A 10,070-nucleotide genomic window follows, 5' to 3' on the forward strand; every position below is an offset into this window, starting at 1 on the left:
CTCTGTCTCTCTCTCAAAAATTTAAAAAAAAGAAGAAGCATGAGGCATCTCAATTGTCACCACAGTAGGGGACCAAGAGGGAGGTGGGGAGTGTTCTAGTTCCCTGCAGGGTTCAATCACGTACCGTGTAACCCTGGCCACGTTATTTGAACGCACTGAACCTTAGTTGGCCCATCTGAAAAGCAGAGATAATTATACCTCCTTGAAAATGCCGTTATTACGAGGAACACAAGAGACATTGTATATAAAGAGATCTAACGCAGCGGCCAGGGCACAAGAGCTCGGAGGAAAGATGCTGGTTTCATGTCTGCATCTCTCTCCCCTGTCCCCACACACTTTCAGGGACCCTCGCACATGCCCGGGTAATTGTGACTTCCAGTCGGACTGGGTGACGTGCTCTGAGCAAGAAACTGGACCACCAACCATTGAATCTTATGTCAAGGGATACTCACAAAGGAGGTATTTTTGTCTCCCCGTTACAGAGAGAAAAACCAAAGTACAGAGAGAAGAAGCAACTTGGTTAAGAAGCCTCCTAGTTCTTGTCTTGTTTGTCTCCGAGAGACAGATGGATTCCAACTGGGGAAATCCAGGAAGGCTACTTGGAGGAGCTGGTAATCTTCAGAGTCTAATTTTCACAGTACGAACATCCGTTTCCTCTCCTACCTAACTCGGCATCCCAGTAGTAAGAGTCTGCATCCTGGATTCCATAACCCACACAGGTTTGCCACTTTGTTCCCGGCTTTGGCTTTAGCCAAAGTGGGCATCGATCGGCAAAGATTCCACTCTTCTAAACACAAGGAAACCATTCAGATTCACAAAGGACATCCATCCAACGCCACCCGCCCCCTTCCCAGAATGTTCCCACATCGAAAGAGATTTGAGAAAGACCTCGCTCAAAGACTCTGAGAATCCCCCCCCCACCCCCACCCCACTATCAGACCTACTTTTTGTCACTCGGTGACAGGGCTAAAAGGGGAGGGCCGCAGGGTGGGGGGGAGGGCAGGGTACGAATTCAGCAAATACTAAGACCTACTCCTCAGGACGGACGGCCCACCATGCTATCGTGAAAAACTATCTGTGTTCTGGCTATTTACAATTACCTATTTGTTTGGGAAAGATTTCTTCTCTTCCTTCCACGTCTCGTAAGCTGTGTGTACGGTGAAAGGGTTGGGGCTGGGCAGCCTTGGTTTTTTGTTTTTTTTTTTTTTTTCCCCCCTCGGCTGTGTTTATCCACCCAAGAAAGTATTTTAAGTACTTTGTTTCCATTATGCTATTCTGAGCCCATTACTTGGTGGGGTGATTAAAGATTGCTTTTGGCAAGAGAAGAGAAGACAAAGTGTTTGTTACTTCCATGACTGTTAGCCTTTTCCAGGCAGCCTTCAAAGGGAAAAACATAAACATATGGGACACAAAATACATATTGGCTTCGTAATGGGAGCCCTGGAGAATGTCCGGCCCTTCACCTTTGCCTGGAATCCGAGTAGCTGTAGCTGGGACAAGCAGCAGGAGAAGGGCTCTTTCTAGGGCCTCTCGGAGGCTACCGACTTCTGGGTTCTTCTCCCTTCCTCTTCATCTGGGCGTGCACTGATCCTTTCGCTTGGCTCGGATCTTCCTCGCGAGCTTCCCCATGCTTTCCGTCGGTATTTGGACGCAGCCCCGGAGGAGACAGGTGAGGTCTCGACCCTCGTGGGGCTGGAGTCTTCGAGCGTGGCACGCAAACGTTAACGATGCCGCAGGTATGTTTCGGGGCAGTGAGTTTCGTGGTGGAGAAGTACAGGACGTGTCCTGGGCACGGGAGTAAAGATCTGAATTTTTCCTGGGGTCTGGGAGAACAGGGAGGACTTGCCCAGATGTGCCAAATCTGAAAGATAAGCAGGCACTCGGTAGGAAGGGGTCTTCTAAGCAAAGGCTGTCAGGGGAGGAGAGAACAGGGTTTATTCAAAGAAGGGAATGAGGGGGTGGGTGGTGGCGGGAATCCAGAGAACAAGGTCAAGAGTACCTAGAGATGGAAACAGGAGGTCAGGGAGTTCGGGACCCCCCACCGCCCAAGTATAACCGCAGAGTAGGTGTTAAATACAACTCAGTGAAACTTGGGAGTGAAAGGTAGGTCACCATTTACAGGGGCCAATCTCTGCCTTCTTGACAGCTGGATGGCCCCGGCGCAGGACATTTCACTGCTGTAGGCCTCCATTTCTTCATCTGTCAAATGGGGATCTTTAGCCCTACCCCGCGGGGCCTGCGGTACATAGCTGGAACTCAGTAAACGTCAGCTTCCTTACTTCCTTCCCAATCATCTGTCATGAGTTCGACTTCCCTCCCTTCACTTAGCATCTTGGCAGACCCGTGCGAAGCCAAAAAGGCCCCATCGCCATCTCTGATCAATCGCTCCTCTGAATGAATGCCCAAGACCTGTCAGTCCCCTGGCCAGGGGACCTCACGGCTTTGCAAGCTTGTTGCAATCACCCGTCCTCCAGCCCACCAGTCAGATGCAGTCCCTTTTGAAGTCCCAAGCTATCTCTCCGGGGGATCTTGGGGACATTAGCATCTGCCTGGGCTATCTCCCAGACTATTGTGACCAGCAGATGAGATAAAGGGTGGGTGAGGTCCCAGAGGCTCATAAAAGCCCAGGATTCCTGTTCCCCTCCCTAGGCTGGGGAGGAAACCTGCTTCGGTCTAGATAGGGTTACGAGATGCACAGCGGCGTTTCCCCGAACGCATTTAACGCCACGGCCCCTTGGATACAACATGGCACCTGCAAGTTCAGGCATGTCCCAGGCGCTTAAATCGTCTGGGAATCTCTCTCTTCTGGAGCCAAGTGGGCAGTTTCAGAAACTCCAACAGCTCAGGCAGAGCACAACTCCACTCACTTCCTCTGCTCCCAGACCCCCTGAGTGCCGGCGCAGTGCCTGGTGCCTTTCAACACCCCTCGCCATCCGCGTTGTCCCCATAACAATGTAAAAGAGAGTGGCTTTTCCATGTTTACAGATTCCATCAACTGAGAAGTAATTTGCCCAAAGTCTCAGGAAGTGAAAGGGCAGAACTCTGGATTCTGGACACACACACAGCTCTTTGCTCTTTCCTGGCGACTTGGCGTGAGTCGCCTCCCTCCGCTCCAAGAATGAGCTTACCTGGTCTCCGAGGACACATTCTAAGGATGCTCAGCGGCCCCCACTCCCATGGGGTGGGGGTGGGGGGGGCCTTGTTTTGAACGTGTTTCCTCACATAATGAATTGGAGAATGCTACAGAATGGCCCTTGGTATCATCTCCCCATTCCATAGAGCAGGAAACTGAGGCTCACCCAGGGTAAACTTGCACGCCAGGCAGGTTGGGTATACTCCAAGAGTACACTCCAAGAGTTGGGTATACTCCTTCTCGAAGCCAAAGTCTTTCAAAGTGGCCACACCATTCTGTGTTCCCACCAGCAGGCTTTGGGCCTTCCGGCTGCCCCGCGTCTTTGTCTGCCCTTGGACTGGTCGTGCTTTTCAATGTTAGCCATCGTGGGGGCGTGAATAGTGGTATCTCGCTGTGATTTTCATTTTCCCGATGACTTTTGGTGTTGAGTACTTTCTAAGGAACTTTTTGACTGCTCACATATCTTCTGAGGAGTGCTTGTTAAAATCTTTTGCCCATTTTTAAGTTGGGTCCTTTGCCTTCTTATTAGTGAGTGATGGGACTTTTTTCAATATTCTGGATATGGGGGCACCTGGGTGGCTCAGTCCGTTAAGCGTACCACTTCGGCTCAGGGTGTGATCTCCAGGTTTATGAGTTCGAGCCCCACGTCGGGCTCTGTGCTGACAGCTCGGAGCCTGGAGCTTGCTTTGGATTCTGTCTCCTTCTCTCTCTCTCTCTCTCTCTCTCTGTCCCTCCCCTGCTCGTGCTCCCTCGCTCTCTCTCTCTCAAAAATAAATGAACATTAAAAAAAATTTTTTTTAATATTCTGGATACATGTCCTTTGTCACCATAGTGACATTTTTATTATTTTTTTTTAAGTTTTTATTTTAATTCCTGTTACTTAACATACAGTGTTACATTAGTTACAGGGGTACGATATAGTGATTCAACCCTTCCATACATCACACTTCTCACCAAGGTCTTTCAAGGACTGGAAGAATTACAGTGTTGATGAAGTCCCATTGATCATTTATTTGTATTTTATGGCTTACATGCTTTTTGCGTCCTAAGATATCTGTGCCTACACCGACGTCATGAAGATTTCCTAGCGTGCTTTCTTCTGGAAATTACATAGTTGGAGCTCTTAGGCTTAGTTTTTTCTTAGTTTTTCTTTTCATTCACCTTAGGTTAAAAACTTACACATACACTTAACCATCCATCTCAGCAATTCCGCTCTCAGAGACCAACCCACGAAAAAATCGCACGCCTGCAAAGTCTTACACTTGGATGTTCGTATCTGCATTATTCACAATCGGCAAAAACTGGGAACGACCCAAATCACCATCCACAGGTCACCGGATATACCGCAGCCCTTCCATATAACGGAATGCCATCCATCAAAAAAAGGAACTCGCCATCAATCTATGCGACAATGTGAACGGAGCTCAAAAACACAATGCTGAGCAAAACAAGCTAGACATAAAGGAGTTCACACTGGATGATGCCACTAACTGAAACTCTAGAAATGACCAAGCGCATCCACAGTGACAGCAAATCGGCGGTCGCCCGGGGCCTGACTGTATAGATGGAGGTGAGCAGGTGACGGGAAGAGTGGGAGGGAGCTCTGCAGGGAAGCGTGTTCCGTATCTTGATTGTGTCGGTGGTTACACGGACGCATACATTTATCACAACTCGTTGAACCGCACACTTGAGCTGGGTGCGTGTGGGTGTGTACGCATTATACCTCAATAAAATGGACTTTACAAAAAATAGAATAAGAGCAAAACAGAGGCTAGTGAAGAGTGCGTCCAGGTTGGGGACAGGGAGGAGTGTTAGGCCACTGAGTCATCTAGGTGGGAGGCGAAGGTGGCTTGGTCCAAGGAGGAGGAAGCCAACAGTTGGATTTGCTGTTGTGATTATTATCCTGACGGTCATCCTATCGCTTTCCTGCCATGTCCTTCCACCGGCCAGGGGCAACCTCTCATCTGTACATGAGTGGCCCATTTCCCTTCCTTCCACCACCTGCATTTTTCTCTGACGGGTCATCCTTCAAGGTTGACCATCCAGTCATCCCACGGGCTGGACATTGCCGACAGCTGACGGACACACTTGGGAAACCATGCCATGGTCAAGATAACTCTAAGAGCACCTGCGATACAACCCCCTCCCGGGCCCTCACCCTCCTTTCCCAATGTCCTCTAGAGCCCAGGTCCAATACGTTGGCAGTAGCTGATGCTATCTGAGAGTGAGACACCCCCTTAGGGAACTACGTTTGTGTCCCTGGGCTTCTGTAACAAGGTTCCACAAACTGGGGGCCCAGAACGGCAGGAATGCATTCTTCTCGCATGGTCCTGGAGACAAGGAGTCAGAAATCAAGGTCTCAACAGGGTTGGCGCCTTTTTGGAAGCTGTGAGGGAGAATCTGTTCCATGCCTCTCTCTTAGCTTCTGGTGCTTCCTGGCAATCCTTGGCCTTCCTTGGCCTTGTAACTGTATCCCTTTGCTTCACAGGGTGTTCTCCTTACCGGTGCCTGTGTTCCTTTCTCTCTTCTTATAAGGACACCAGTCGTTGGATTAAGACTCACCCCAACCCAGTATGACCTCGCCTTAACTCGATTACATCTGCAAAGACCCTACTTCCAAAGAAGATCACATTCACAGGTATCTGGGTTAGTTAGCACTTGAACATATCTTTTCTAGGGACATGCAATTCAACTTAGCACAGAGACCTTACGTTCCTCTAACAACAAATAACGCAGGTCACAAGGAAGCTCCGAAGGGCCGGCTGGCTGGGGAAGAGAGTGGCATTGGGACCCCGGATTAGGAACAATGGAGAAGCTGGGGTCACACCTTGAATATGCCACTGACTTGCTGTTCAATGGCTCTCAATCCCTTCCCTCTCTCTGGAACTTGATTTCACCATTTTGTAGCAATTTTCTTTAAGTGTATTTCTTTATTTTGAGAGAGAAAGCGTGCCCGTGCACATGCGAGTGGGGGAGGGGCAGAGAGAGAGAGAGAGAGAGAGAGAGGAAGAGAGAGAATCCCAAGCAGGCTCCACGCTGACAGCACAGAGCTGGATGCGTAGCTCAGTCTCACAAACCGTTAGATCAGAACCTGGGCAGAAATCCGGGGTCAGATGCTTAGCCACTGAGCCAGCCAGGTGCCCCCGATTTCACTGTTGTTTCTAACGGATCTGTGGATCCCTGGTTGACTTGCCGGACTCTTGGGAAGCAATGGATATGGTTAGCATTTATCGAGCACCTACAGCATACCATGCTAAGCACCGTGAGCATCTCATCTCATTGAAACCTCAAATGACTGTAGGGGCGAACGACTTCATACAAATGATGATAATGAGGTCCAGAGAGCTCGGTAACTGGAGTCCCCCACATCCAGCCAACCCCCGAATACTTAACAGTCTGCCTGCTCTGCTCCACTTTCTTCTATAAGCTGTCATTCCTTACTTGGATTCAGAAATGGCCTGCAGTCTTACCCTCACCCCAAATTTAACTCTGAGGCAGAAAGACATTTTTGTTGCCGAAACTCCCTCGCAAAACATTCCTCAATGGCTCCCTATTACCCTCAGAAAAAAAGCCCAAATTCCCCCCAACAAGGCCAAGCAGGCCCCACTTGATCTGAGCCCAGCCAAATTCCAACCCCATCTCTCCCTGCTCCCTTCCCCAGGAGAATACCTGCTCATCCTGCAGAATCTGGCTTAAATGCCACTTCCTCCAGGAAGTCTTCTTTGCCTGCCCCTTAGGCGTAAGTCAGGTCACCCCGTTCAGTACTCTGAAAACACTCTATGTCATCATTGTTTTTGTTGCCTGTTAACTTGTCTCCTACACCGTGGTTCCTACTTGTAAATATCAAATGCCACCTTTTGCCAGATTTGACACCCCAAATGTCCTACGTGTCAAATGCCACACACGACCACCGGTACAAGGAGGAAAGCTGGAGTGGGAAGCCACGGCTGGCTGACTCCAGGGTCTGTGTTCTCTGTACTGGCCCGCACGGATACTGGTGAAGACACAAGAGCCTATTGGGAAAAGCAGTCTGGGCCCAAGCATACAGGGATCTGGTCTGACAAACATGCCTCCCCTTTCCCTTCCCACATCCATGGCAGACATGACTAATGGATCACAGCACTCCTTCTCCCGGATCTCAGGTTCAGGAGGGCCCCAGCCAGTTGATCCAAAGCAGCATCTGACACAAAGGCTATATATATGCCCATGTGATCTGTTGTCCAACACCCCCATTTGGCAGGCAAGGAAAATAAGGGGGCAGACAGCACTGGCTGTCCCCATACCTAGGCAAGTCCGTGTGGAGGCAGGGACAGGATCTCTCCTCTCCCACTTCGGGGCTGTCCTCCTACCCCCATGGGCATCTGGAGATCGGCCCCTCATGCTGTGTCATCAACCTATCCTCTGGATGTCTTGAGAAAAAAGCATTCCTGTGAAATCAGGGCCGGGTGTCGCACGCAAGGTTCTGAGGACAAGAACAGTCGGGGATGGCCCAGGAGACTGCCTTTGCTTTCCTTTGCTTTTCCTAAGGTGCCCAGAGGTAACTCCCGGCCTCTGCCTCCTTCCTGCGTGTCTAACCAGCCACCTGCTCGCCACGAGCTCATCGCCCACCACAGCGACCCAGCACGTGGGCACATGGCTGCAAGCCCCTGGAGACGAGCAGAATTTCCAGACCCGAGAAATGAAAAGACTTTCCAGGACACGCAATGCACAACGGCCCATTAAAAAAATAAATAAAGATATCTTTCATTTAAAAAAATTTTTTTAACGTTTATTTATTATTGAGAGAGAGAGAGAGAGAGAGAGAGCATGAGCAGGGGAGGGGCAGAGAGAGGGGGAGACACAGAATCCGAAGCAGGCTCCAGGCCCCGAGCTGTCAGCACAGAGCCCGACGCGGGGCTCGAACCCACGAACCGCGAGATCGTGACCTGGGCCAAAGTCGGTCGCTCAACCAAGAGAGCCACCCAGCTGCCCCTAACGTTCTCGTCTCCCGTGACCACCCAGGACATTGCTCAAAGCTCAGAAATCACCACTGGTCCATTACTATTAGCTAAACTCCAGATTTCATTGAAATTTCACCCATTTTTCTGTTCCAGGATCCAGTCCAGGCTACCCTGAGGCCTGGAACACTTTCCCTTTCTGACAAATACCTTCCCTGAATTTCTCCCTTTTTTTCTGGTAGCTGATCTCCACCCCCCACCCCCACCCCCACTCAGGAACGGATGTTGGCTTATTGTTCTACTCTGCTCTGGCTCACTGTACAGATGAGAGTTGGGGGAAGCTTTGCCTAATGATTTCTAATACTGTAAACAACCCTTCCTCACCGTGTTCATTTTTCCTCTTTCTGTTTTAAAGTCTAGTTCACATCATCAAAATGGCCACTGGCACTTCCTGGAATATTTGGCAGCCTGTTTTACTGTATTTCTTTAAAACAAAACAAAAAAAAAAAAAGTTCTATTTTTTTTCCCAGCACCCCCCCCCACCCCAAACTTCGTTTGTTCTTTTATGACTAAGGATATTTATCTCCTGCCTGCTTTAGAAGTTTATGGGCTGCTTTTCCTTTGAATTCCAGGCCAAGGTCAGTAGCCTTTGGGTTGTGATGTCACAGCGTGTTACCTTGGTTACCTCTATGACATCATCCGACAAACCTGGGGCCCTGGGGGGGGGGGGGCAGGGGAGAGGGTCTCTGAAACAATCCCTTTCATCTACAGTCGGCGAGGAAATTGCTACCGTTTTTGGAAAATGTTCGGAGAAGTTGGGAGAAGCTAAAGAGAAGAATTAATAAGATTTACTATCCCCCTTCCCCCCTGCTTCCAAATGCCACAGACCCCTAAAAGTCAGGCCACAATCAAAGGCTGCAGACTTTTGAAGGGAGGAAGCCGGAGGAACAAATGCATTCCTAGAAACCAGAACACCACGTCCGTAAAAAGACGTAAAAAGACCGTCAGTAAAGCCACGAGAAGAAACGCGCGCGCGAGCACACCCACCCTATCGACCCAACTACCTATAGATGGAATGGATGGCACGAGGCGTCCCTCCGTCTTTAATCTAATCTAATCTGTCTCTCCCTCGGCGTAGAAGCCAAAGCGAAGCCCAAGTACAAGCCAGGAATGTTTGGTTTAAAGGCTTTTTCTTAATAAAAGTAGAAAAGAAAACAGAACCAAAGCAGAGTGAACACTCTGTTTTCATGCCATTAAAACGGCGTCTTGAACACTGTTCATCCTTCTTTTTTTTTTTTTTTTGGGCCCCTGGGGGGCCGGGGGAGGGGGGGGGGGAATGGGTTTTTATTGTGAACATGTGTCGAGAGGACCCCGCCACAGAAACTCGGTGCCCACAGTAAGCATGTCTGCGTCGTAATTAACGTGCGATCAGAGACACGAGTGTTGCCAAAAAGCCATGGTCAGCACGGGATACACGACGCGGGTGGAGAAGCCAGTTTCCCCAACGTGGGGTCCGTGGCGCTCGCGGTCGTGCAGCGTTTTGTCTTCCCAAGACCCAGCCGGCGAGAGTGGCTCCCCGACGGGATTATACCTAAAACACAGTTTCCAAATGTTCCTTCCTGGCAAATCTTTTGAGGAAACTCTGTGCAGAAGGAATGTCAAGACATCTGTACTGAGATCTTAGAGAAAAGGATGGAAGGCTGGGGGCCAGTTTTTATTTGGTCTCTCCGAGAGACCATGTAATTTCCCCGTCCTGGCTGGCAAGGGCCTGCTCCGTCACGTGGCCTTGGGTCATCGATCCTTGCGCTCGCTTTCTGCCAGGGTCTCCGGTGACACTGTGGAGGTGCCAAGTTCCCCTTGGAAACTTTACTGCAGCAGCTGTGAAGGCAGGCACAGAGGCCTCCAGAGGGTCCCGGGGCCAGGCCCGGGCTCCGAGCTCGGGGAGATGCCGTTTCTGGAGGTTTCTGCTTTGTTATGAGGCCTGGGGGTCTTATTAAGAA

The 10,070-nt window shown here is 50.0% G+C and overlaps 1 long non-coding RNA gene across 2 annotated transcripts; it reads left to right on the top strand.

Moving 5' to 3' along the window:
* The first annotated feature begins 1,301 nt into the window (after positions 1 to 1,301).
* On the top strand, positions 1,302 to 7,883 carry LOC121010293 (uncharacterized). Of its 2 annotated transcripts, XR_005781087.1 has the most exons (4): positions 1,302 to 1,736; positions 4,300 to 4,703; positions 5,622 to 5,771; positions 7,661 to 7,883. It is a non-coding gene; the product is annotated as an uncharacterized LOC121010293 (long non-coding RNA). The 2 variants fall into 2 exon arrangements; XR_005781086.1 differs by having other exon boundaries at positions 5,622 to 7,883.
* The last annotated feature ends 2,187 nt before the right edge of the window (positions 7,884 to 10,070 follow it).

This window comes from Herpailurus yagouaroundi, unplaced genomic scaffold, assembly GCF_014898765.1.
Source record: "Herpailurus yagouaroundi ecotype Mexico unplaced genomic scaffold, PumYag 191, whole genome shotgun sequence".
NCBI lineage: Eukaryota > Metazoa > Chordata > Mammalia > Carnivora > Felidae > Herpailurus > Herpailurus yagouaroundi.